This window comes from Anomaloglossus baeobatrachus, chromosome 3, assembly GCF_048569485.1.
Source record: "Anomaloglossus baeobatrachus isolate aAnoBae1 chromosome 3, aAnoBae1.hap1, whole genome shotgun sequence".
Taxonomy (NCBI): Eukaryota; Metazoa; Chordata; class Amphibia; order Anura; family Aromobatidae; genus Anomaloglossus; species Anomaloglossus baeobatrachus.
This window is the reverse complement of record NC_134355.1, coordinates 302,911,518-302,935,005: the sequence shown is the minus strand read 5'-3', so window position 1 is coordinate 302,935,005 and position 23,488 is coordinate 302,911,518. Positions and strand designations below refer to the sequence as shown.

General features: G+C 47.7%; 1 pseudogene; it reads left to right on the top strand.

The window, feature by feature from the left end:
- The first annotated feature begins 4,440 nt into the window (after positions 1–4,440).
- Positions 4,441–23,488, top strand: part of LOC142297223 (uncharacterized) — a 43,662-nt pseudogene continuing 24,614 nt past the window's right edge.

Below are 23,488 nucleotides of genomic sequence, written 5' to 3'. Positions count from 1 at the left end.
AAATACTGCCTCTACAATGTGACAAATCAGAGAGGCCACGGGAGATTATGGTGGTGAATCCAGGAAACTAGTCTGATAACCATAGGTGGAGTTGGTAAGGAATTTTCTCCCTATTATGTAGCTAGTAGTGTCTGTCCCATAAACAATGATATTTTTAGCTTCCTCTCGATCAACATATTAGCCTATTTGTCAAACTCGATGGTGTACTTTCAGTCTTAAAAACTTGTAAACTATTGCCCTATTAATCTAGTTCTCCAAGGTTCCCTTGCCTGCTGTCCCTTTTTTTCCAGATAAGTTGTGTGCCTAGGGATTACGGAGAGAACCTTATTTTGTAAGTCATAGGGGAGTCACTAGCAGCAGGAATCTCAGCCTATTTGGTCAGGGTCTCTCATTATGCCACTGCATTTGTCTACATGGCACTCTGCCAATCTTTACTGATGGCAGCTTTATAAAGTCCATATTGACACTTCACACCTTTTCTGAATAGTCTGGCTGCTTGGCAAATGCACAGATGACCCTCATGTCTGTTGCACACTTCTGAACTCAGAGCAACAAGGGTAGAAGCTTTGAATAGGCACAATAAGAAGGGAGTATGAATATACAAACAGCGGGGAGAAACATGGGGGCTGACAGATACTTTAAACTGATAACAGGTCACGGTTTGATGTAAGGAGAAGCTGGTCTTCTTTTACAAGCAGCCCTCTCTCCATTCTGGCCCATCTGGCATTTTCCACAATTGCCAGATAAGTATTAGGCGGGCTTTGCACGTTGCAACATCGGTAACAATGTGTTACCGATGCTGCAGCGATAGTCCCGCCCCCGTTGCACGTTCGATATATAGTGAAAGCTGCCGTAGCGATTATTATCGCTACGGCAGCTTTACACGCACATACCTGCCGTGCGACGTCCATCTGGCCGGCGTCCCGCCTCCTTCCTTAGGGGGCGGGTCGTGCGGCGTCACAGTAACGTCACACGGCAGGCGGCCAATTGAAGTGGAGGGGCGGAGATGAGCAGGATGTAAACATCCCGCCCACCTCCGTCCTTCTCATTGCAGCCGGGAGGCAGGTAAGGTGAAGTTCCTCGCTCCTGCGGCTTCACACACAGCGATGTGTGCGGCCGCAGGAACAAGGAACTACATCGTACCTGTCGCTCCCCCGGCATTATGGAAATGTCGGAGGCTGCAGCGATGATACGATGACGACGATTTTGCGCTCGTTCATCGTATCATCTAGGATTTACACACTACGACATCGCAAGTGACGCCGGATGTGCGTCACTTTCGATTTGACCCCACCGACATCGCACCTGCGATGTCGTAGTGTGCAAAGCCCGCCTTAGAGCTCTGATACTAAACATTTTATGACTATATGGGTTTAATATGTAAACCCAGCCCTTAGTTAAAATTAGGTAATTCTCAGCAGCTTTCCTTTTAATGGATATACATATGTATTCTCTGCTACAGACAAGTAAAACCAAAGCCAAAAGTAAAAATAGTAGCAACGAAGTAAAAAGAAAACACTAAACATAATGACTTAACTCTTAGAAGCATTGAAAGGCCCATTAAAAGATATTACTTCTTAGTTACAAAGTAATAGTATAACAATGAGCAGAAGATTAAAAGAGTCCATCTATATGAATAACAGGAAGCTGAAAAGAATAGACAAGGCTAATGGACATGTCTGGTACGTAAGTGTTTTGTATCGCCCCACTGAGTATTCAGCACTTTCCTTATCTTTCATGGGAATATAGGAAATAGATACAATTGGTTTGAAAAACACTACACAAAAGAATTTCTGAAAGATGTTTTTGAGACTACTAAAGAGGTAAAAAAAAAGATGAACTACCTGAAACTCAACATAAAAGACTGGCGTCTCAGATGGGTCGCAGGGGAAACAATATTAGCAGAGGTTGTGTGCAGCTAGTGGTTAGACTTAGTGATATTCTAAAAGTGGAAGACTAAATACAAAATGTCATACAATCAGCAAATATTTCTTCTAGGACTGGTTACGGCTGTGGTAAACATGTTATTCACATCAGTTGTCACTTTGGTCTAACACATGCACTGGCATTGATCTGCTCCTGTTTCGATGAATACTTAATAGTCTTGTGACCAGTTCACCACAAGTCTAGGCAAACAGCAGGATTAACCCTTGCAGAAGAAATGCCTTCAGAATCGTGCATGCCAACAGCAAAAATTCAACTTTTGGAATGATAACTACTTCTAAAGGTCAATATATGTTTTGTTGTATTATACTTTAACTAAATATTTTTGTCCTATATTGACAGAATAGATGGAGTTCTAATGAGTATATATTCAAGAAGAAAAGGAAAGTGCCATAAAAATATAATTTTTATTGTACAAAAAATCATTACACAAATCCCACAAACGGGCAAAAAACACCAAAAAAGTTAAAAACACTTAAAATCCAAAATGGAAAATCATAACACCCATAGTCCTGGTAAATAGACATAAGAATATTATGCACTTGAATCATAATTGATAGGCAGTAAAAAATATACATTTGTTGCTATAGCAGCATTATGTGCAAAATCATAAGAACCAATGTTATACACAGCAATACAGACCGACACACCAAAATGCAAAGGAACATGTGCAAGAGCAACTGAAGGATATATAGAACAAAAGTAAATGCTACTCTAAGAAATCTGCCCAAAGTATGACTGTGATGCCCTGGCAAAACCAGGTAATCAAAGACAGGCCCCCGCATTACACCTTTCCCTCATTAGGAAACCTACAGCCAACCATTAAACCCTAGTCACCCTCTTAGGGACAGTTAGACACACCAGTGGGTGTGGCCAGGCGGTTGGTGCACGCCCACCCAGGGGTAGTCGCTTTTCCCTTTGCCTTCTAATGTCCACCGTCTATATTTCTAAATAAATCTCACTGTTGCATGAAAAACTACTGGAGAATGCGGTGAACTTTGTTATATACCACCCAGGGGTTTAGACAGCCCGGGGGCAGGAAAAGAAGCAGTTCTGTTGAGAGTTCAGTGTGAGTGGAGGTCAGACCTGTGTGTTAGGCCTGAAGTAAACTGACAGGTACCAGGGTAGGAGCCCTGGTGCCACTGGCTAGGAGGTAGACGGTGGTCTCCGTCAGCAGGAGATGGGAAGACGGCTGGACCGGGACAGGGTTGTAGCCAGCCGGTACCGAAACGGGGAACCGACCCGGAAACCGTAGCACAAAGGGGGGTACTCGGACCCTGAAGTCAGGAACAAGAACCTACTGGAACTGGTTAATTAACCGATTGAGGCCAGGACTAGAGGTCCTGTCCCACCCAAAGTCCCTCATAGAAGACAACAGCCGACCGGTTATGGATAAGAGGTCACCGCCAAGGCCCATAGATCCCATGGGCCAGCGTCTGCGGGCACAGCTCCTTAGGCCATATCCAGCCGGGAGCGGATTCCTACGTTTCATGCAAGGAAGTCTTTTCTACTTAAAAATGGTGCAGGAAAAGGATAGAGACCACCAGCCGGGTGGGGGATCCCGAACACAGCCGGCCGCGGCACCGGCCATGACCACCTCGGTTTACCAGAGACTTCTGTGTTTTCCTAACTGTGAGTACACTAGCACCCTCTGCGGTCATCATTTCCCCTGCACGCACCAACCGGGTCCCGGGGCCACCATCCCTGCCCACGGAGGGGTTAACAACAAACTGCACAACATCTCCCCCGAGTGCCCCGTCACAGCAGCGGTGGTGTCTTACCTCACTACACACCGTGGGTGGCGTCACAAACTCAATGCGGCCCAGTCCGTACATCTACATCCCCCATTTTATTCGGCATGTCCGTGAGACCCCCGGGTCCAGAGACCCTCGAGCCACCACCCCTGAAGGTCCGGATCCGAGCAGCGGCGGGTGCTTGCACAGGAGCGGCACACCCCAAAACTTGACGCTGTGAACAGGATACTTACCCTTCCACTTACCTTGTGGAAATGCGCCTTGTATTGGACAGTCAGCGGTGATCCATTGCAGAAATTTCAGAAGTTGCCATTTTGGTCGACATTTTGTCACGAAAAACTACAGCCCAGCATCTTCTTCCCCGCGAAAAGGGCGCGAAAGCCGAAGCCCCGCCCCCTGAGAACGCGGCCGGAAACCGAGGCTGGACGTCGCAAAATGAAACTTACAGGCCTGAGAGAAGAGTGCCAGAAAAAGACCAAGGGAGGGCGGGTGAAGATTCTGCAGCATGTGACCGAGCAGATAAAGGGCAGGAATGCTAGGACTCTGCCACATTTCCCGTTCCTGGATACCAAGATACCAGCTGAGCAGTATGTCTGCACATATGTATGTCTGCATATCTGGCAAGCCCGCGGTGGAGGAGCCCACGCCCGGAACAGCGGCCTGGGTGGAAGCCCGGACGGAGCAGATGTGCTGCTGCATCCAGGCCCAGGCGACCTGTCTGCTAAGGCAGTGGACAGCCGAGATGGCGGAGATAGCCATGGCTGTGAGGATTTGTGAAGTAGATACAACGTCGGAGGAGCGGGTAAGCGACCCATGCCATTGCGTGCCTCGGGGACCGGCTGTTCAGGCTGAAGTGCCCGGTCTACCCCTGCCCACCACGCTGCCTCCCTCACCGCCCGCACCCATGACTGCCTCCCCACTCAGTCCGCTGCCACCAACACCGGCAGCTGTGCCCGTGCCGTCGGCCCACGAGGACCAGCCCGAGGAAGCCGCCAGCAGTAAGCCCATCACCGCCCCGGCACCAACGCCGGCTCCACGCAAGGCCAGCGCCCGAAAAGTGTCCCGTCCGGTTGAAGACCCGACATCAATCCTGGTCCCAAAAGGAGACACGCCCAAGATGACAACGGCCCCGGCAATCGGCCCGGCCATGGCGGAGGCAGACCGGAAGCCAAACCCACAGATCACGCTGGCCGCTCCCAGGTACCCGGCCTCGGCTGAGGCACGGCGGGGATGTAGCTGCCAAGCGGCAGAGCAGGCCACGTCGCAGCGGAGTTCCCCATTGCAGAAGCTGTCGGTCGTGGCTGGCATGGAGGAACTCTGGCTGGGTCCATCCCCCGCACAAGTTGACCCGGAACAATCAATAGAAGCTCCGTACTGGGAGTGGCAGTGGCAGCAGCTGGGAAGGGAAATCGCCGCCAGGGAGAAGCGGAAAGCGGAGGTCTTGTCCCGGACCTATCAGGAAAAGGGCAACCTGTGGAATGCAACGTTCCGGATGAGGGGCCCGACACACGAAGGCCAGGTTCGGCACTTTGACCCCCGAAGAGGATGGGGTTTCATCTTTGAGCCGGGCATGGAAGCGGAAATATTTGTCTCCCGGAGGGATGTCTACCCGCACCTGCCCATCGGCCATCCCGACCAAGACCTGGAGCCCGGGGAGTTGGTGCTCTACACCCAGCACTGTGGAGAGAGGGGGTGGTTTGCCCTCAATGTGAAGAGGTGGGCCGGAAGCGGAGCCCAGCACCACGTGCACCCCTCTCTGCCACTCTCCAACCCTGATGAAGATGAGGAGTATTAGGTAGCGGTTCCAGGCTACCCACAGTTCAGTTCCCCGTTGGGACAGTGTGCCTTTAATTTTCCCGTTTACAAGTTAAAAAATAAAAAAAAAAAAGAAAATGGCTGAGAACTTGCAGGCCAACCCATAAACTTTTGGACCTTGTAAATAATCCTGAACCCCCCTTCTCCACACTTTGCAGCAGTTTCCGGAGAGGCTGATTGGAGGATGGGCCTGCGGTAGAGTAGGCCGACGCCCAGTCACCATTGGGACCGGTGACTATCTTCCGGGTCAGGGGTCCCCTGGACGTTGGGCCCTTGAAAAGGACTGCCGGGTAAGGAACTTTTTACCCGGCCCATTTGGACAACACCCTGACTTAAAACTGGACTTGGGCAAGGGGCGCCAACCTGTGTTTTAGTGGTGGCACCAGGGTTAGGTTTGTTTGGGTGGTAAAGGCGAGAAGGACCCGGTCCCTTCCTGTCCAAGTTATGCTATGCAACATTTAAGTAACCTGCCTCCCGTAAGGGAAGAAAACAAAGTATTTATGAACTGTAAATATGTTATTATGTTTATAAAATGTTTTATTCTTTTATCTTTTCTGCAGTAAAAATAAATCGGTGGTGGTCGGACAGCCCACGGATGGTCTGTGTTTAACCAAGGGGGAGTGTGACGCCCTGGCAAAACCAGGTAGTCACAGACAGGCCCCCGCATTACACCTTTCCCTCATTAGGAAACACAAAGCCAACCATTAAACCCTAGTCACCCCCCCTTAGGGACAGTTAGACACACCAGTGGGCGTGGCCAGGTGGTTTGTGCACGCTCACCCAGGGGTTTAGACAGCCTGGGGGCAGGAAAAGCAGCAGTACTGTAGAGAGTTTAGTGTGAGTGGAGGTCAGGCCTGTGTGTCAGGCCTGAAGTATACTGACAGGTACCAGGGTAGGAGTCCTGGTGCCACTGGCTAGGAGGTAGACGGTGGTCTCCGTCAGCAGGAGACGGGAAGACGGCTCGGTGGAACCGAGGTGGACCGGGACAGGGTTGTAGCCCACCGGTACCGACACGGGGAACCGACCCGGAAACCGTAGCACAAAAGGGGGTACTCGGACCCTGAAGCCAGGAACCAGAACCTACTGGAACTAGTTAATTAACAGATTGAGGCCTGGACTAGAGGTCCTGTCCCACCCAAAGTCCCTCATAGAAGACAACAGCCCACTGATTAGGGATAAGAGGTCACTGCCAAGGCCCATAGATCCCACGGGCCAGCGTCTGCGGGCACGGCTCTTTAGGCCACATCCAGCCGAGGAGCGGACTCCTACGTTTCATACAAGGAAGTCTTTTCTACCTAAAAACGGTGCAGGAAAAGGATAGAGACCACCAGCCAGGTGGGGGATCCCGAACACAGCCGGCCGCGGCACCGGCCACCACCACCTTGGTTTACTAGAGACTTGTGTGTTTTCCTAATTGTGAGTACACCAGTCATTTCCCCTGCATGCACCAACCGGGTCCTGGGGCCACCATTCCTGCCCACGGAGGGGTTAACAACTCGCTGCACAACATCTCCCCCGTGTGCTCCATCACAGCAGCGGTGGTGTCTTACCTCACTACACACCGTGGGTGGCGTCACGAACTCAATACGGCCCAGTCCGTACATCTACGTCCCCTATTTTATTCGGCGTGTCCGCGAGACCCCCGGGTCTGGAGACCCTCGAGCCACCACCCCTGAAGGTCCGGATCCGAGCAGCAGCGGCTGCTGGCAAGGGGGCGGCACATGACCATAGTAGTAAGGTATGTACCAGTAAGGACGATAATACATCCTGTAAGCCAAAAGGAAATAATATATGATCGACAGAGATGTCAAATGCATGAACCCAAATACAAATCGTACTGCATGCTGTGAAAAAGGTGCCTGCCTAGATGGATAAAGCACTGGTGCAATATTGCATCATAGCAAAAACATAAAGTGCAGGGTAACCAGGATAGGGTGTAGCCCTGCTATGATGCAATTTTGCACCAGCGCTTTATCCAGCTATGCAGGCACCTTTTCCACAGCATGCAGTACGCTCCTTAATATTTGTGGTTTGTACTTGGGTACATGCATTTTATGTTTTTGCTCCTGTCCTACGTTGATACCCACCATGGATAAAACGAGCTACAAGCTGCAGCCCTGACCTGTGAGCTTTACTGTGGTTGGATAGCAAAATAGAGGGGATCCTACAGTGCTAAAATTATAATAAACAATTAAAAAAAAGGTGTTGGGTCCCCCCCATTTTTGATAACCAGCCACAGTAAAGCAGACAGGTGGGGGCTGGTATTATAATGATGATAGGAGTCATGGATATTAGCCCCCCCAGCCTGAAAATACCAGCCTGTAGGTGGCCAGGATTAGCACATTACTCTTACAACAACCTGATCATCCAAACATAAAATGTTGGACCTGCTCATAAAATTAACAAAGGATAGGTCGCACACATCTCTTTAGACGGCTATCAGTACTTGCATCTTTAAAGCACGACTCCAAGGTTTTTTTCTTAATTGCACCACTGGAGTGGTGCTTTAAATGTAAATCCCCTGATCTCTGGCAGCTTCAACTTCTGCAGCCACTGTTCAAGCTGTTTGTGACCTCCCAGTGCAATCCAGTGTTTCATGAAGGTCGCTAGAGGCCATCAATCAATGCATCTCTATGAGAACCTCAATCTGGCCTTGTTCTGGCTCTCATAGAGATTGATTGGGAGCTTGTGACTAACATCTGACTTCCAGCCAGTCGGAGATTACTGTCACAAGATAGGGCAGTCGACCTGGAGCGGCGGCAGTAAAAGGGGAGGGGCAGGGGCTTACATTTAAAGCGCCACTCCAGCACTGAAAAAATGCTGTTTCTTCTTCTTCTTTGTTGTTTCTCCTGTTATTCGTCTTCTTCTTTTCCAATAATAACAGTTATTAAAAACTCTGTACTTCAAAATTTGGTGAAATTTATCTAAATTTATACAGTCAAAACATTATTTCATATAAAGCTAAAGGAATAATCATACATTATAAAGATGCCAACTTCTTTTTCATTAAAGAGATTTTCTACTTTAAACAAACACCAAACACCAACAAACCTGTAAAGTAACAAAATCAGATAATATTCACTCTGATCCATTCAGTGCTATCAGATCATCTCTGCTGCAGTCCTGCAATGGTAACATTACATCAAAAATGCCCATCACCACTGCAGCCAATCACTGGTCTCAGCACCTCTGTTGATGTACATAGCTCAAGCTATTAAGGTAAGTGACTGGTTGCAGCAGCGATGTGTGCTATTAAAGTGATATCAGCCCTGTAGCCAAAACAAAGATGGGCAATGAGCCCCATAGGGGTGAATGAGCCCATGACTATCGGGAGGGTATAGGGTAGGAAGGGGTTAATGTTGAGGGAATAGGGCTGTGTAAGGGATTAAGGGATTGGGGGTTTGGTGAGCGGCGAGGATTGGGCCAGAGGTCATGAGGGGTGGGGAGAAAAGGGGGGGTTTATAAGGGGCAGTTAGGGGCAGTACCTCCTCTTTTGCCGTTGGTGCCAGTCGTGTTTGGTCAGCATCGCCGGTTCCAGGATGGCTGACCTAGCTGCGCTTTTGGAGTGGGTCCGTGGAGCCTCTGAAGTCCTGGGAGTGGATGTGGTGCGGGAGCAGCTGCGCGCAGCCTGTGGGGACGGAGCGACGGTGCCCTCAGCTGTGGCTGCGGCTGCAGCACCCGGACCTGTGCTGCGTGCTCGGCGGTCGCGGCCGCCGGAGCGTTACTCCCCCAGCGGGAGGGGAGCAAGATCCAGGAGCCCCTTACGGGACCCTCCGGGGCAGGGGAGCCCTCACCAGCCTGCAGGAGCTTTGCCGGCCTCCGGGAGGAATCCTCATCGGAGATCCTGCGGGCCGGAGGTGGGCGGAGCTTGTTTGCGGCCTACTTCCGGTCCGCGGGCGGCAAGGCCCCGGACCAGATTAACGGCAGCCCCCGGTGATGTGCCGGCCGGGGGCAGAGCCCTGCAGACCAATGTAGCGTCGGGGACTCCCTGCAGACGGCAGGGGAGGCATGCGGATAGTGCAGCACAGGAGCTGCAGATCGCCAGACACAGGGCTGCGGGGGATGGGTCCAGCAGCCGGCAGGGCCACAGCAGGCTGTCGGTGGTGACGGTCCCCCCCAGCGTGGATCGTGCTGGGGGGAGGACTCAGCGGATATCGGAGGCCGGACGGCCTTCCTGCAGTCGGCAGGGAGGGAGACCAGTGGGGATGGCAAGTGGAGCCGAAGTGCAGCAGCCGACCTCGGGATCATCGTGGGTGGACGGCGGCAGGACGCCGCGTCGGGCGACACGAAAAAGGTCCAGCAGGAGGCGATTGGAGGAGCAGGGTGCGGTGACCGTGGGGGTTGACGGCCGCCAATCGCGAGCTGTCCCCTTGCTGGTCCCCCCTGAGGTCCTCAGCGGCGATTCGGACTCTGGTGACGAGGACGGAAGCGACAACACAGCGAGACGGATGGAGCGTCAGGAGACTCGTGATACGGCTGTTCCGGATCCGATTCAGAGGCAGCCCGGTGAGCGAACGACGAGTATGCTTAATGTTGCGGGTAGTGTGGGGGGGGTGTCTTCGGTGTCGGCGAGTGCGCAGGGCTCTGGGGTTCGGGAGCCGGCGGCGTTACCGGGGGCAGAGTTTTGGGGGCAGTTATTGGGGGTGTTGCAGGGGCTGTCGGCTGAGCGAGCAGGTGCGAGCGGGTCTGGTTCTCCGGCGGGGGTTTGGGTGGGTCCCTCGGGTGGCGTGCCACCGGGGGTGGCGGCGCAGAGTGTTGTTACGCAGGGAGCTGCAGTGGCGACAGAAGCAGGGCAGGTGGCAGGAGTAGCGGCCGGGTCGGACGCGGTGAAGGACGGGGGAAAAGAGAAGGAAAAGGAGAAAGAGGATGAGGTGGTGCGGCTAGATGATAGGGCGCGGAGCGAGGTATACGTTTGCTTCGAGAGTCCGCTGGGGGTGCATTTAAAAAAGGAGGTGAGGGAGAAGATATGGAAAGGGGAGTATGTGGAAATTTTTTCCCTGCTTCCCCTTGAGAAATTTAACTTGGATAAGGTGAAGCCAAGCGACTCAAAAAAGGAGAAGGAGGATGAGGAAAAGAGGAGGTATAGGCTTATTCCCAGGACATTTACCAACTGGTTACAGGCCTTTGCGATCTTAGCCAGTGTCATTGGGGAAAAGGAGCCGGAACATTGTTCCGCACTTTTCGGGTATATGGATTCGATTGGGGAGGCGTATAGAGTGTACGGCGGTTTAGGTTGGTTGAGGTACGATGAACAGTTTCGGCAGCGCAAGGCTCTGCGGGCCGGACTAAAATGGGACCACAAGGACATCTCCTTGTGGATGAGGTTAATGACAGCCCCGGCTCAGCCCTTTCGTGGGGCTGCCGGGGGTTCGGGTACAAGCAACGGGTCTTCGGCGGGTCAGAGAAAGGGAGCTTGCTGGCAATTCAATGAGGGACAGTGTAAATTTGGGGCCGCGTGCCGTTTCAAGCACGAGTGTTCCGGATGTGGAGGTTCCCATCCTGTGTCCAGGTGCTTTAAGAAAGGGAAGGGTAAGCCCGGGGAAGGGGCTGGAAAAAGGGAGGACGCCGGTGAGGGTAGAGGCGATGCTTCCCTATTTAAGTAGGTATCCGGATGTACGGGCGGCCGAGTTATTGAGGAAGGGTTTTACGGAGGGTTTTCGGATTCCGTTTGAATCTGGGGCCCCAGTTTTTCGCCCGGGTAACTTGAGGTCTGCAAGGGAACATCCGGAGGTTGTGAAAGAGAAGCTGGACAAGGAGGTTGAATTAGGGAGGATGGCGGGCCCCTTTCAGGACCCACCAATTTCCAATCTTCGGATTTCGCCATTGGGGGTGGTTCCCAAAAAAGAGCCGAAGAAATTTCGGCTCATACATCATTTATCCTACCCGGCTGGGTTGTCGGTGAATGATGGGATATCACCTGAGCTGTCAGCGGTTTGTTATGTGTCTTTTGACAGAGCTTTGGATTTGGTGCGGGCAGCCGGGCGTGGGGCCCTGATGGCAAAAGCGGATGTGGAGGCAGCGTTTCGCTTGCTCCCAGTGCATCCGGACAGTCAGCATCTGTTGGGATGTATGTGGGAGGGAGAGTTTTATGTGGACCGATGCCTGCCCATGGGATGTTCTATTTCTTGTTCTTATTTCGAGGCGTTTAGTTCTTTTGTGGAATGGGTAGTCCGGGACATGGCGGGGGTGCACTCCGTGATACATTACTTGGACGATTTCCTTTGTGTTGGGCCGGCAAGGTCCTCGGTTTGTTCATTGTTGTTGTTTACGTTGCAGCGGATAGCGCAGAGTTTGGGTATTCCTTTGGCAAAAGACAAAACGGAAGGGCCAGTGACTGCTTTATGCTTTTTGGGCATAGAAATCGACACGATGGCAATGGAATGCCGCTTGCCGGAAGGGAAGTTGGTGGATTTAAAAGCGTCAGTGCGGTCATTGTACCAGGCTAAAAAGGTGAAGCTGAGAGAGCTGCAGTCAGTTTTGGGAAAATTGAATTTCGCCTGTCGCATCATGCCGATGGGGCGCATATTTAATAGGAGATTGGCGAGCGCGACTGCTGGGGTGACAGCGCCGAATCATTTTGTCAGAGTGACGAGGTTGATGAAAGGGGATCTGCTGGTTTGGGATTCTTTTTTAGACAAGTATAATGGTAGGACACTGTGGATGAGCAAGGCAATGTCCAATAGTCAGATTGAGCTGTTTACGGATGCGGCAGGGGCGACGGGTTTTGGAGCGATTTTCCAGACTCATTGGTGCGTGGCACAGTGGCCACAAGCATGGAAGGAGAAAGGGCTGGTGAAGAATTTGGCTTTGCTGGAATTGTTCCCGATCATAGTGGCGCTCGAACTGTGGGGCTCGGAATTTTCGGGAAAAAAGGTTTGCATGCATTGTGATAATATGGCGGTGGTTCATTCGATCAATTCGTTGTCAGCAAAATCTCCCCCGGTGGTGGGGTATCTGAGGCATCTTGTGCTCCGTTGCTTGGCACTGAACATTTGTGTTGTGGCGAGGCATGTGCCGGGGGTTCAGAATGAAGTGGCTGATGCGCTGTCTCGGTTTCAGTTTCGCAGGTTCAGAAGGCTGGTGCCGGGAGCAGACGACGATGGAGCACTATGTCCGGAATGGTTGTGGGATCTAGCCTTGGCGTAGCTTGGGAGGGCATTAGGAGATCGGTGTCTGAGGCTACTTGGTGCCGATACCAGGCAGTGTGGAAGGAGTGGGAAGAGTTAGGCGGATCGGAGTTCATGGGGCCGGGTTATAATGGCCGAGTGGTGGGGGTTTTGGCGGTGATTAGTGGCGATTTTTCAGCGGGGCGGTCCGTATCGGTAATGAGTTACCGTTTGTCAGCCTTGGCCTTTTTATTCAAGTTGCAAGGTGTGCGGGATGCCACGAAGGATTTTCTAGTACGGCAGGCCATGAAGGGTTTTAGGAGAGGGGTGCGGTCGCGGGACTCTAGGCGGCCGATATCGCTACCATTGTTGGTGCGTTTAGTGGGCTGCTTGGGGGAAGTATGTGTGTCCCCTTCCGAGCAGAGGCTGTTTGCAGTGGCATTTGTGTTGGCCTTTTTCGGGGCCTTTCGGATTGGCGAGTTGGTTAGTCCGGCGAAGCAGGTAGTAGGAGGTTTGTTGTTGGAAGACGTAACGCTTGGAGTTGAACGAGTGGACTGTCGATTACGTTTTTCCAAAACGGACCAGGTGGGGCGTGGGCGCCTGGTGGTTTTGTATGGGATACCTGGACACCCATTGTGCCCGGTTGGGCAGGTGACGGAGTTTTTGAAGATAAGGGGAGGTTATCCTGGGGTTTTCTTGAGACACATGGAGGGTTCTGCGCTGTCCAGATTCCAGTTTATTGCGGTTTTAAAAACGGTGTTGGCACGAGTAGGGGAGGTGCCAGGTGACTATGGGTCACACTCCTTTCGGATTGGGGCAGCGACAGAGGCGGCCAAGTGGGGCTTGAGTGATGATTGTATCCGGCGTATTGGGAGATGGGAGTTGTCCAGGTTCCGTTTGTACATACGGCCTCACCTGCTGAGGGGTGAGGGGGAGTGACTCAGCTGGTTTGGGATTGCAGGGGTTAATAGGTGTTTATTGTGAGGCATGGTTTTCGTTCAGTTGCTGTTTACTCTTGGTTTTATATTTTTTAGGTGTGTGCCTGGTGTGGATTCTCGGGCATTCCTTTGTTCACTGGGGAGCGTTGCGGGCGGATGTGCGTCCCGACGGTCGGCAACTTGGAGTGGCGAGGACGGATGCACGGGTCAAATGGATCGGGATTCGGGGCATGACCTGGGGGAGAGTTCGGCCAGAGGTGGCTTACTATAGTAGGATCGACCAGGATCCTAATGTTCTCATTTTGCATGTGGGGGGGAATGATTTAGGGGTGAGGACAGCAAGGGAACTAAAAAGGGACATTAAGCTGGATCTTTTGCACCTGTGGAGAGCGTTCCCGGGTATTATTATCGTATGGTCGGATATTGTGGCTAGGGAAAATTGGCGTTTTGGGAGGTCGGTCGACCGTATTAATAGGGCACGAATTAAATTGAATAGGGCGATTGGCCGTTTTGTGGCGCGGAATGGGGGCTTGGTGGTGCGACATAAGGAATTGGAGGAGTCGGCAGGTCAATATTTGAGGAGAGATGGGGTGCATCTCACAGATATCGGCTTGGACTTGTGGATGCTTGGTTTGCGGGATGGTCTGGAGCAAGCCATAGGGGTGTGGGGGGCCCGGGCCACGTAAGGAGTCACGCGGCCGGTCTGTGGCGGGGGGATAGGTCCGTTCCTAGAGGCTGGGAGCACCGATAGTCGGTGGGGAGTATGAAGTCACTCAGGGGTAGTGGCTTCAGACAGGATTGGGAACTTGTGGGCGTAGGTCCTGCAGGTTCTGGGGAGGGGTATTTTAACGATGGAACGTTAGTACCCCACACCTTGGGTTGGTTGGACACAGCCGAGGTGGTCCTCTGGGCCAGTGGTATGTTACGGCCAGGGGATAAGGATGATTAGTGGCTTCTTGGACGGACCTATCGGTTGTTTGCCAGTTGGGAGGGTATACATGTATCGGTTTATGTTTAAAGAGGGTGGCATGCTGAGCCACAAGTTTTGATACATGTATACTGTTAAATAAAAGCTGTGGCCATTCGCCCAAAAAGTTGTTATGTCTTTATTTCAAGTAGAGTGGTTAAGAGGTGTTTTGGTACATGGGAGACCCAATTATCCCTTTTAGATACGTCAAGATGGGCAATGAGCCCCATAGGGGTGAATGAGCCCATGACTATCGGGAGGGTATAGGGTAGGAAGGGGTTAATGTTGAGGGAATAGGGCTGTGTAAGGGATTAAGGGATTGGGGGTTTGGTGAGCGGCGAGGATTGGGCCAGAGGTCATGAGGGGTGGGGAGAAAAGGGGGGGTTTATAAGGGGCAGTTAGGGGCAGTACCTCCTCTTTTGCCGTTGGTGCCAGTCGTGTTTGGCCCGCCCACCCGCCCTTAATATAAAAATAAAAATAAAAAAAAAAAAAAAAAAAGGGTGTAAAAATTATATAAAAAAAAAAAAAAAAAATGAAAAATTCAAAAAAAAAAAAAAAAAAAAATTGCAAAGGTTTATATGGTGGTTTTCTTTGTTTGTCGCAGCGGGGGGATAGGTCCGTTCCTAGAGGCTGGGAGCACCGATAGTCGGTGGGGAGTATGAAGTCACTCAGGGGTAGTGGCTTCAGACAGGATTGGGAACTTGTGGGCGTAGGTCCTGCAGGTTCTGGGGAGGGGTATTTTAACGATGGAACGTTAGTACCCCACACCTTGGGTTGGTTGGACACAGCCGAGGTGGTCCTCTGGGCCAGTGGTATGTTACGGCCAGGGGATAAGGATGATTAGTGGCTTCTTGGACGGACCTATCGGTTGTTTGCCAGTTGGGAGGGTATACATGTATCGGTTTATGTTTAAAGAGGGTGGCATGCTGAGCCACAAGTTTTGATACATGTATACTGTTAAATAAAAGCTGTGGCCATTCGCCCAAAAAGTTGTTATGTCTTTATTTCAAGTAGAGTGGTTAAGAGGTGTTTTGGTACATGGGAGACCCAATTATCCCTTTTAGATACGTCAAGAAATGGGACTATCGGTGGAGAGTTAGCAGTAGGGTGTGTACCACCTGACTTTGTTATCTTATAAGCATTTTGGGGTCAAACTAAGCTGAATGTAGAAAACTCCTTTAAAACGCCTTGGAAAACACCAAACTGCCTGGCCTCCCTAACAAGTTATGCATTTCAAGCTGGAATGGGTTTTATTTGTGTTATGATCATTTTTTAAAGTCCATTTTTAACAATTCTCTTTAAATAAGTAGTCTGGAAGCAGAAAGCTTAAAAGCTTGCTGTAATGAGGATTCTAGTTTGTTCCAAGCAACAATGGATTATCTCCTAATTAGGCATTATTTTAACACTTCCGCTTCCAGATTGCAATGCTTGTAAATAAGTAGATTTTACTCTTAATCTTGACAACATGCTGTCGTTATTTTAATTACAGTTTATTTACATGCTGCCTTAGGATTCATGGTGCAGTCCAATGAGTCAGGGTGGCTTTACATGCTGCGACATCGCTAGCTGATGCTAGCGATGGCGAGCGTGATAGCACCCGCCCCTATCGTTATGCCGATATATGAAGATCGCTGTCGTAGCAAACATTATCGCTACGGCAGCGTCACACGTACTTACCTACTCGGCGACGTCGCTGTGACCGACGAACCGCCTTCTTTCTAAGGGAGCGGTTCGCTCGGCGTCACAGCGACGTCACTAAGCGGCCGCCCAATCAAAGTGGAGGGGCGGAGATGAGCGGAACAAACATCCCGCCCACCTTCTTCCTTCCTCATTGCTGGCATGTGGCAGGTAAGGAGAGGTTCCTTGTTCCTGCGGCGTCACACGTAGCGATGTGTGCTGCCGCAGGGAAGAGGATCAACTTCGCCCAAGCGACAGCAGCGATAATTGGGAGAGGACCCCCATGTCAATGAGGAGCGATTTTGGATGTTTTTGCAACGATCCAAAATCGCTCCTAGGAGTCACACACAACGAGATCGCTACAGCGGCCAGATGTGCGTCACAAAATCGGTGACCCCAACGAGATCGCTGTAGCGATCTCGTAGCGTCTAAAGCCCGCTATAGACTATTTATTTAGCTTCAACAGAACAACTTCACAATTATTTATTCCTCTTTACCTTATCTTACCTTGTGGGTTTTGTCTAAGGATGCAGGTACATTGACTAAGGCCTAAGACACACGGCATGAAAATCGGACCGAGTGGAATGCGATAAAACATCGCATTCCACTCGGACCAATATTAGCCTATGTGCCGGCACCCATGAGCAATTATTTTCTCAGCCCCAATCGGAACGAGAAAATAATCGCAGCATGCTGCGATTGTAATGCGAGACTCTTTCTTTCGCAGCCATTCAAGTCTATGGGGTGAGAGAAAGAACACACTGCACTTGCAGAACACCGGTGTACCATGTGTGCAGGGCGAGAATGACAATAGGTGACTACGGAGGAGAGAGGGAGATAAATCCCCCCCCCTCTCCTCCTCCGTGCCGGCCTGCCCCTCCTCAGTGCCGGCCCGTCCCACGCAGTTGAGGTCCGATCGCATGATAGGACCTCAGTCGCAGTGACACTTGCATGACACTCGGCTCTTGCTGTGCGGCCAGCATGAGCCGAGTGTCATGCGAGGATTTCATTAGTCCCCGTGTGGTCTGGCCTTATTAGCATGAACGATTGTCCTTGCAACTTTCATTTCTTGACAATCACCCAGTGTTGCAAACATGCTGTCAATCACTCAACCAACTAACAAAACACTCGTTCATCAGGTGAAGTGATTTTTAAGTGTGCTTGAAAATTATCATTGTCATCAGCATATTGTCCTTTGTAAACAAGACCTTCTTCTAAGAAAATGAACATTAGTTATTAATCCCTTAAAGACCAAGCAGTATTTAGTTATTTTCACTTTCATTTATCTCACTCCTTCTCCCAAGAGCTGTACCTTTTTTATTTTACTGCTAACATAGCCATATACACTGATGAGCAAAAGGGTAACAATGTTTTGAGCTTTTGACTTTCAGGTGCGTTTCATCATCAATTTTATTATTTATTAACATTCCAGCTATCTTTTTGGGTATAAAAATGCACACCTTTGAATTTATATAATCATATACATTGCTGCTTTAAATACTGTTATTTAATTACATCCATTGTGGGCTTTGCGATTAGCCAAATGCACACCAGAACAATTTTGCGATTACAGTGTTTTTTTTAACAGTTTTGTTTTTATCATTGTAGTGACACCCCTTTTTTTTATGAATTTTATTGTTATTTGACCTTTCTATGCTTTATTTTGTTTGGTCCTGTATGCTTATTCTCTTATAAGGTCTTCCATTTGTCCGCTACCAATGCATTCTACTCCATTGGGATAGTGATATAAGCATACATCTATGCACATACATATATATATATATATATATATGCCTATCAGTTGCATTTATGGTTGGGTGTTCTTGCCCTAATTTCTTAAAAAATATACTATATATAGTTCCTATGAACTTGTCTGGTATGTTTAGATTTAAGAAAATGAGACTACGAGGCACAATGGGGTTATTACTCATGGTGGACATACCATATTTGTAACCTATGCAATTACACAATGGCCCAATAGATGAAGACACTCAAACACATTACATTTATGTTGTCTTATCCTGACGATTTTGGCCAATGTAATGTTTATGGGGGTCTTCTGATTCTCCCTCAAAAGATAATGATAGAAAAAAGAAGGATTCTGAATATCGAAATTCAACAGCTGACCCTTTGTTCGACGCGGGGATTAGCTGAAGCTAGAAGAGTGACATTTGTGTTATTACACACACAAATGTTTGCTCAAAAGATTGTCGTTGAGGTTGATGGAGATTCGATAGTCATTCATAAAAGCATGTAATATACGTTAATATCAGACCAAGATTTTAGCAGTTAGAGGTTTTTATGTGAATTTTGGGTACTTGTATAGTAATGGTAGGGGTGTGTAGTGTGAAAAAAAGGAGAAGTGTATAACTTCTAATGAACCGCCAAATAACCCTCAGTAAGGTAGTCACACCGTTACCACCATGTACAGATACAAGAGATATCTATTGGCCTTAAGAATTTTGCTTCACGTTATTGAGGTTGAAGGATTTGATCGTCCACCACCAAAGAAGCGCAGAAAAAGAATGTGGGCGCAAGAGATGGCTATGAAAGGGTGTAACATTTTCGCAGCAGTCTCCGGTGGCATGTGTTGACGAGGTGGCAGTAACTTATTACATGGTGAAATTTTATGCCGACAAGCGATAATTCTTAAGAAAGTTGAAATATCTTGTTTAGCAAAAATCAAATGATATTACGATCGTTAGCAACCATTACACACTACGGATATATCTCACAATGTTTGCCCGTCTAGTAAGAGCTTTAGGAGTCTACTATATTCTTTGCTTCATATCTCCACCTATACTTTTTAGGCTTCAAAGTAGTTCTTCTTTCACTGCATCCGAGTTATTAAGTAAACACCAATCTGTTATACAGCCATAAATGTGAGACGATTTTGCAGCGTTGTTAACATTTGCAAAGGTATTATTGACTTAAACCCTTGAAATTCAGTTAAACTGCTCTTCCGTGCTATATAGAATAATAGTCACAGCATTTATGTTTGCCTAGGAAAAGCCACTTCCTGCAAAAGCAAACAAATGAAACCTCACTCTCACCCACAGGCTGTCATTCATTTTTATATTTTTAGTTTTCCTAGCCAGACATAATGGCACAGTACGTTCCACATGAAAAGCTGCATGATACAGCACACTGGTGACTTCAAATATCTTTCCCCGAAATGATAAAATCAAAGTGTTCTGTGACCTATCGGTAACACAGAGAGCGGTTGGTTACTGTCAATCAAAACATATTGCATTAACTTACATTCACGGTGGACTTTCTTACTACTCGTCATTTAACACTGATGCAAGTGAAAACAGTATCCTGTTACATTAAATTCAGGGGTCAGAAACCTCAGGAAGCATTGGGAAGAGGTACAAGGGACTTGTGACTTGTTGAAAGGAACCTTTTTTGCAAGTCCAAAAGCAATCAAGAAAAGTATGATGACAAGTGTAGACATAGTAATAATAGTCTTCATCACTCCCTTGACCTTTGCCACACTATGTTCATGTTGCTTCATATCGCATGGTCCAAGGACTGTAGGAAGCAGAGACAGTTAACACTGAAAGCAAAAAATAATTATACTCAATGACAGTTGCTGAAATATTCAGGAGCAGACACAAACAGAAGAGCGCCGATGTGCAAGAACAGTGCATGGGTCCTTTTCAGTCCAAAAGCTCATTATACAGTCATATGAAAAAGTTTGGGCACCCCTATTAATGTTAACCTTTTTTCTTTATAACAATTTGGGATTTTGCAACAGCTATTTCAGTTTCATATATCTAACAACTGATGGACTGAGTAATATTTCTGGATTGAAATGAGGTTTATTGTACTAACAGAAAATGTGCAATCTGCATTTAAACAAAATTTGACCGGTGCAAAAGTATGGGCACCTCAACATAAAAGTGACATTAATATTTTGTAGATCCTCCTTTTGCAAAAATAACAGCCTCTAGTCGCTTCCTGTAGCTTTTAATGAGTTCCTGGATGAAGGTATATTTGACCATTCCTGTTTACAAAACAATTCCAGTTCAGTTATGTTTGATGGTCGCCGAACATGGACAGCACGCTTCAAATCATCCCACAGATGTTCAATGATATTCAGGTCTGGGGACTGGGATGGCCATTCCAGAACATTGTAATTGTTCCTCTGCATGAATGCCTGAGTAGATTTGGAGCGGTGTTTTGGATCATTGTCTTGTTGAAATATCCATCCCCTGCGTAACTTCAACTTCGTCACTGATTCTTGCACATTATTGTCAAGAATCTGCTGATACTGAGTTGAATCCATGTGACCCTCAACTTTAACAAAATTCCTGGTGCCGGCATTTGCCACACAGCCCCAAAGCATGATGGAACCTCCACCAAATTTTTCTGTGGGTAGCAAGTGCTTTTCTTGGAATGCCGTGTTTTTTTGCCTCCATGCATAACGCCTTTTTGTATGACCAAACAACTCAATCTTTGTTTCATCAGTCCACAGGACCTTATTCCAATATGTAACTGGCTTGTCCAAATGTGCTTTTGCATACCTCATGCGACTCTGTTTGTGGCGTGCTTGCAGAAACAGCTTCTTTCGCATCACTCTCCCATACAGCTTCTCCTTGCGCAATGTGCGCTGTATTGTTGACCGATGCACATTGACACCATCTGCAGCAAGATGATGCTGCAGGTCTTTGGAGGTGGTCTGTGGATTGTCCTTGACGGTTTTCACCATTCTTCTTCTCTGTCTTTCTGATATTTTTCTTGGCCTGCCACTTCTGGGCTTAACAAGAACTGTGCCTGTGTTCTTCCATTTCCTTACTATGTTCCTCACAGTGGAAACTGACAGTTTAAATCTCTGAGACAACTTTTTGTATCCTTCCCCTGGACAACTATGTTGAATAATCTTTGTTTTCAGATCATTTGAGAGTTGTTTTGAGGAGCCCATGATGCCACTCTTCATAGGAGATTCAAATAGGAGAACAACTTGCAAGTGGCCACCTTAAATACCTTTTCTCATGGTTGAATACACCTGCCTATGAAGTTGAAAGCTCGATGAGGTTACAAAACCAATTTAGTGCTTTAGTAAGTCAGTAAAAAGTAGTTAGGAGTGTTCAATTCAAGAAATTGATATTGGTGCTCATACTTTTGCATCGGTCAAATTTTGTTTAAATGCAGATTGCACATTTTCTGTAAGTACAATAAACCTCATTTCAATACAGAAATATTACTGAGTCCATCGGTTATTAGATATATGAAACTGAAATAGCTGTTGCAAAAAACCCAAATTGTTATAAAGAAAAAAAGGTTAAGATTAATAGGGGTGCCCAAACTTTTTCATATGACTGTATTGCACAACTGAACCTGCTTTGGTGGTAGAAGTGGCCTTTTTACCTCTTGAGCTTCTTGGGTTGTACCAATATGGCCACCCTTGGGAATGTTACTTTAACCCCATAACATATGATTCAAAGTGAATATAAAAATAAGTCCCTGTCATTCTATTTCATATATGATTTATAATGTGAGATGAGCATCACCTATCCAGACATAAATGTACTAAGTTAAAGAATGGAAGTACTCCAAAATCAAGGATACTTTGTGTGACATTACAGCACAGTCCATCCTAACTTTGTTCTTATCGAGCCATACATATACAGTGCTTTGAAAAAAAAATGCCTCTCTCCTAATCTTGTCTATTTCGGTAATTTGTCTCATTTAAAGGAATCTGTCATCAGGATGTTTCTACCCCATCTGAGAGCTGCATGATGTGGGAGCAGAAACTCTGATTCGTGCGATGTGTCACTTACTGGGCTGCTTCTTGTAATTTTGATAAAATCACAGTTTTTTTCTGTTGCAGATCTTCAGTTCTCTGAATGCTGAGCTCTGTATAACCCCACCCACACTACTGATTGGCAGCGGTGGTGGTGGATGTAGACTGAGCTTATGAATATGGAGGACTAAATGGCAGCAGGTTTACTTGTCCTCTCATGATAACATCCTCTAGTGATTATCTGTTGTTAATAAAAAATTGATTTTATTAAAACTACAGCAAGCCACCCAGTAAGTGACATGTTGTTTGAATTAGAATCTCTATCTCCACATTATGCTGCTCTCAGAATAGGTGTCAAAAACCTTATGACAGATTCCCTTTAAAGGGAACCAACCATCAGGATTTTCATATATAAAGTGAAGCCAGTGCTATACTGGCTGTAGGATGCTGAATGTAGGCATACCTTTTGTTCAGAGATTGGAGGTTTTATTTCAGAAATATGTTCAAGTAAAGTTCCAGCAAAACACTGTTATTTGATTGACAGGTGCTACAAGAACAAAAAATGTGGGTTGGGTCTTGCTATCTATTCCCACCCCTGTCTGCGAGCCTGGCCTCGTTCCCTCTGTCACCATCATAGACGTTAATTCTGGCACAGGCAGACAGACATGAGCGGGAATAGATAGCAAGACCTGACCCACATATTCCCTTCCTGTTGCACCTGTCAATCAAATAGCAGTCCTTTGCTGTAACTTTACTTGCCCATATTTCTGAAATAAAACCTCCAATCTCTGAATAAAAGCTATGCTTACATTCAGCATCCTAGTGCCAGTATAGCAATGGCTTTACTTTATATTTTAAAAACTGCTGGTTGATTCCCTTTAAATGTTTCAGATGATTTATTTTGGTCAACAAGTCAATAAAAATTTCAGTTCATTGAAGGTAAATTATTTTTGAAAAAACCTTTATCTATGAGATTGTGCCACTTTTGTCCATCACTACTGCAATCAAATACCTGAGATATCTTGTAATGAATTTTTTAGATCTCTGTATAGAAAATTTGACCCACTCTTTGCAGAAATGTTTCAACTCAGTAGCACTTGATGGTTTTCAGCATGAACTGCCCATTTAGGGTTTTGCCATAGTACATCAATGGAAATAAACACTTCAAAACTTTCATGTATTCTCTTTGGAGCTCTTGAAAATTGAAATGACAACACCAGGAAGGAATATTCATGGAATTACAGAAGGCACGTAATCGATAGACAAGTAAATGATCTGCAAAGTATGAAAAAAATGGACACTACATTTTCAAAAAAAATTGATTTATTCATTGAGCTTGAGCAGCACATGCAGAAATACCCACACTTAAGACCCTGTCACACAGAGATAAATCTGCGGCAGATCTGTGGTTGTAGTGAAATTGTGGACAATCAGTGCCAGGTTTGTGGCTGTGTACAAATGGAACAATATGTCCATGATTTCACTGCAACCATAGATCTGCCAAAGATTTATCTCTGTGTGTGACGGGGCCTTTACAC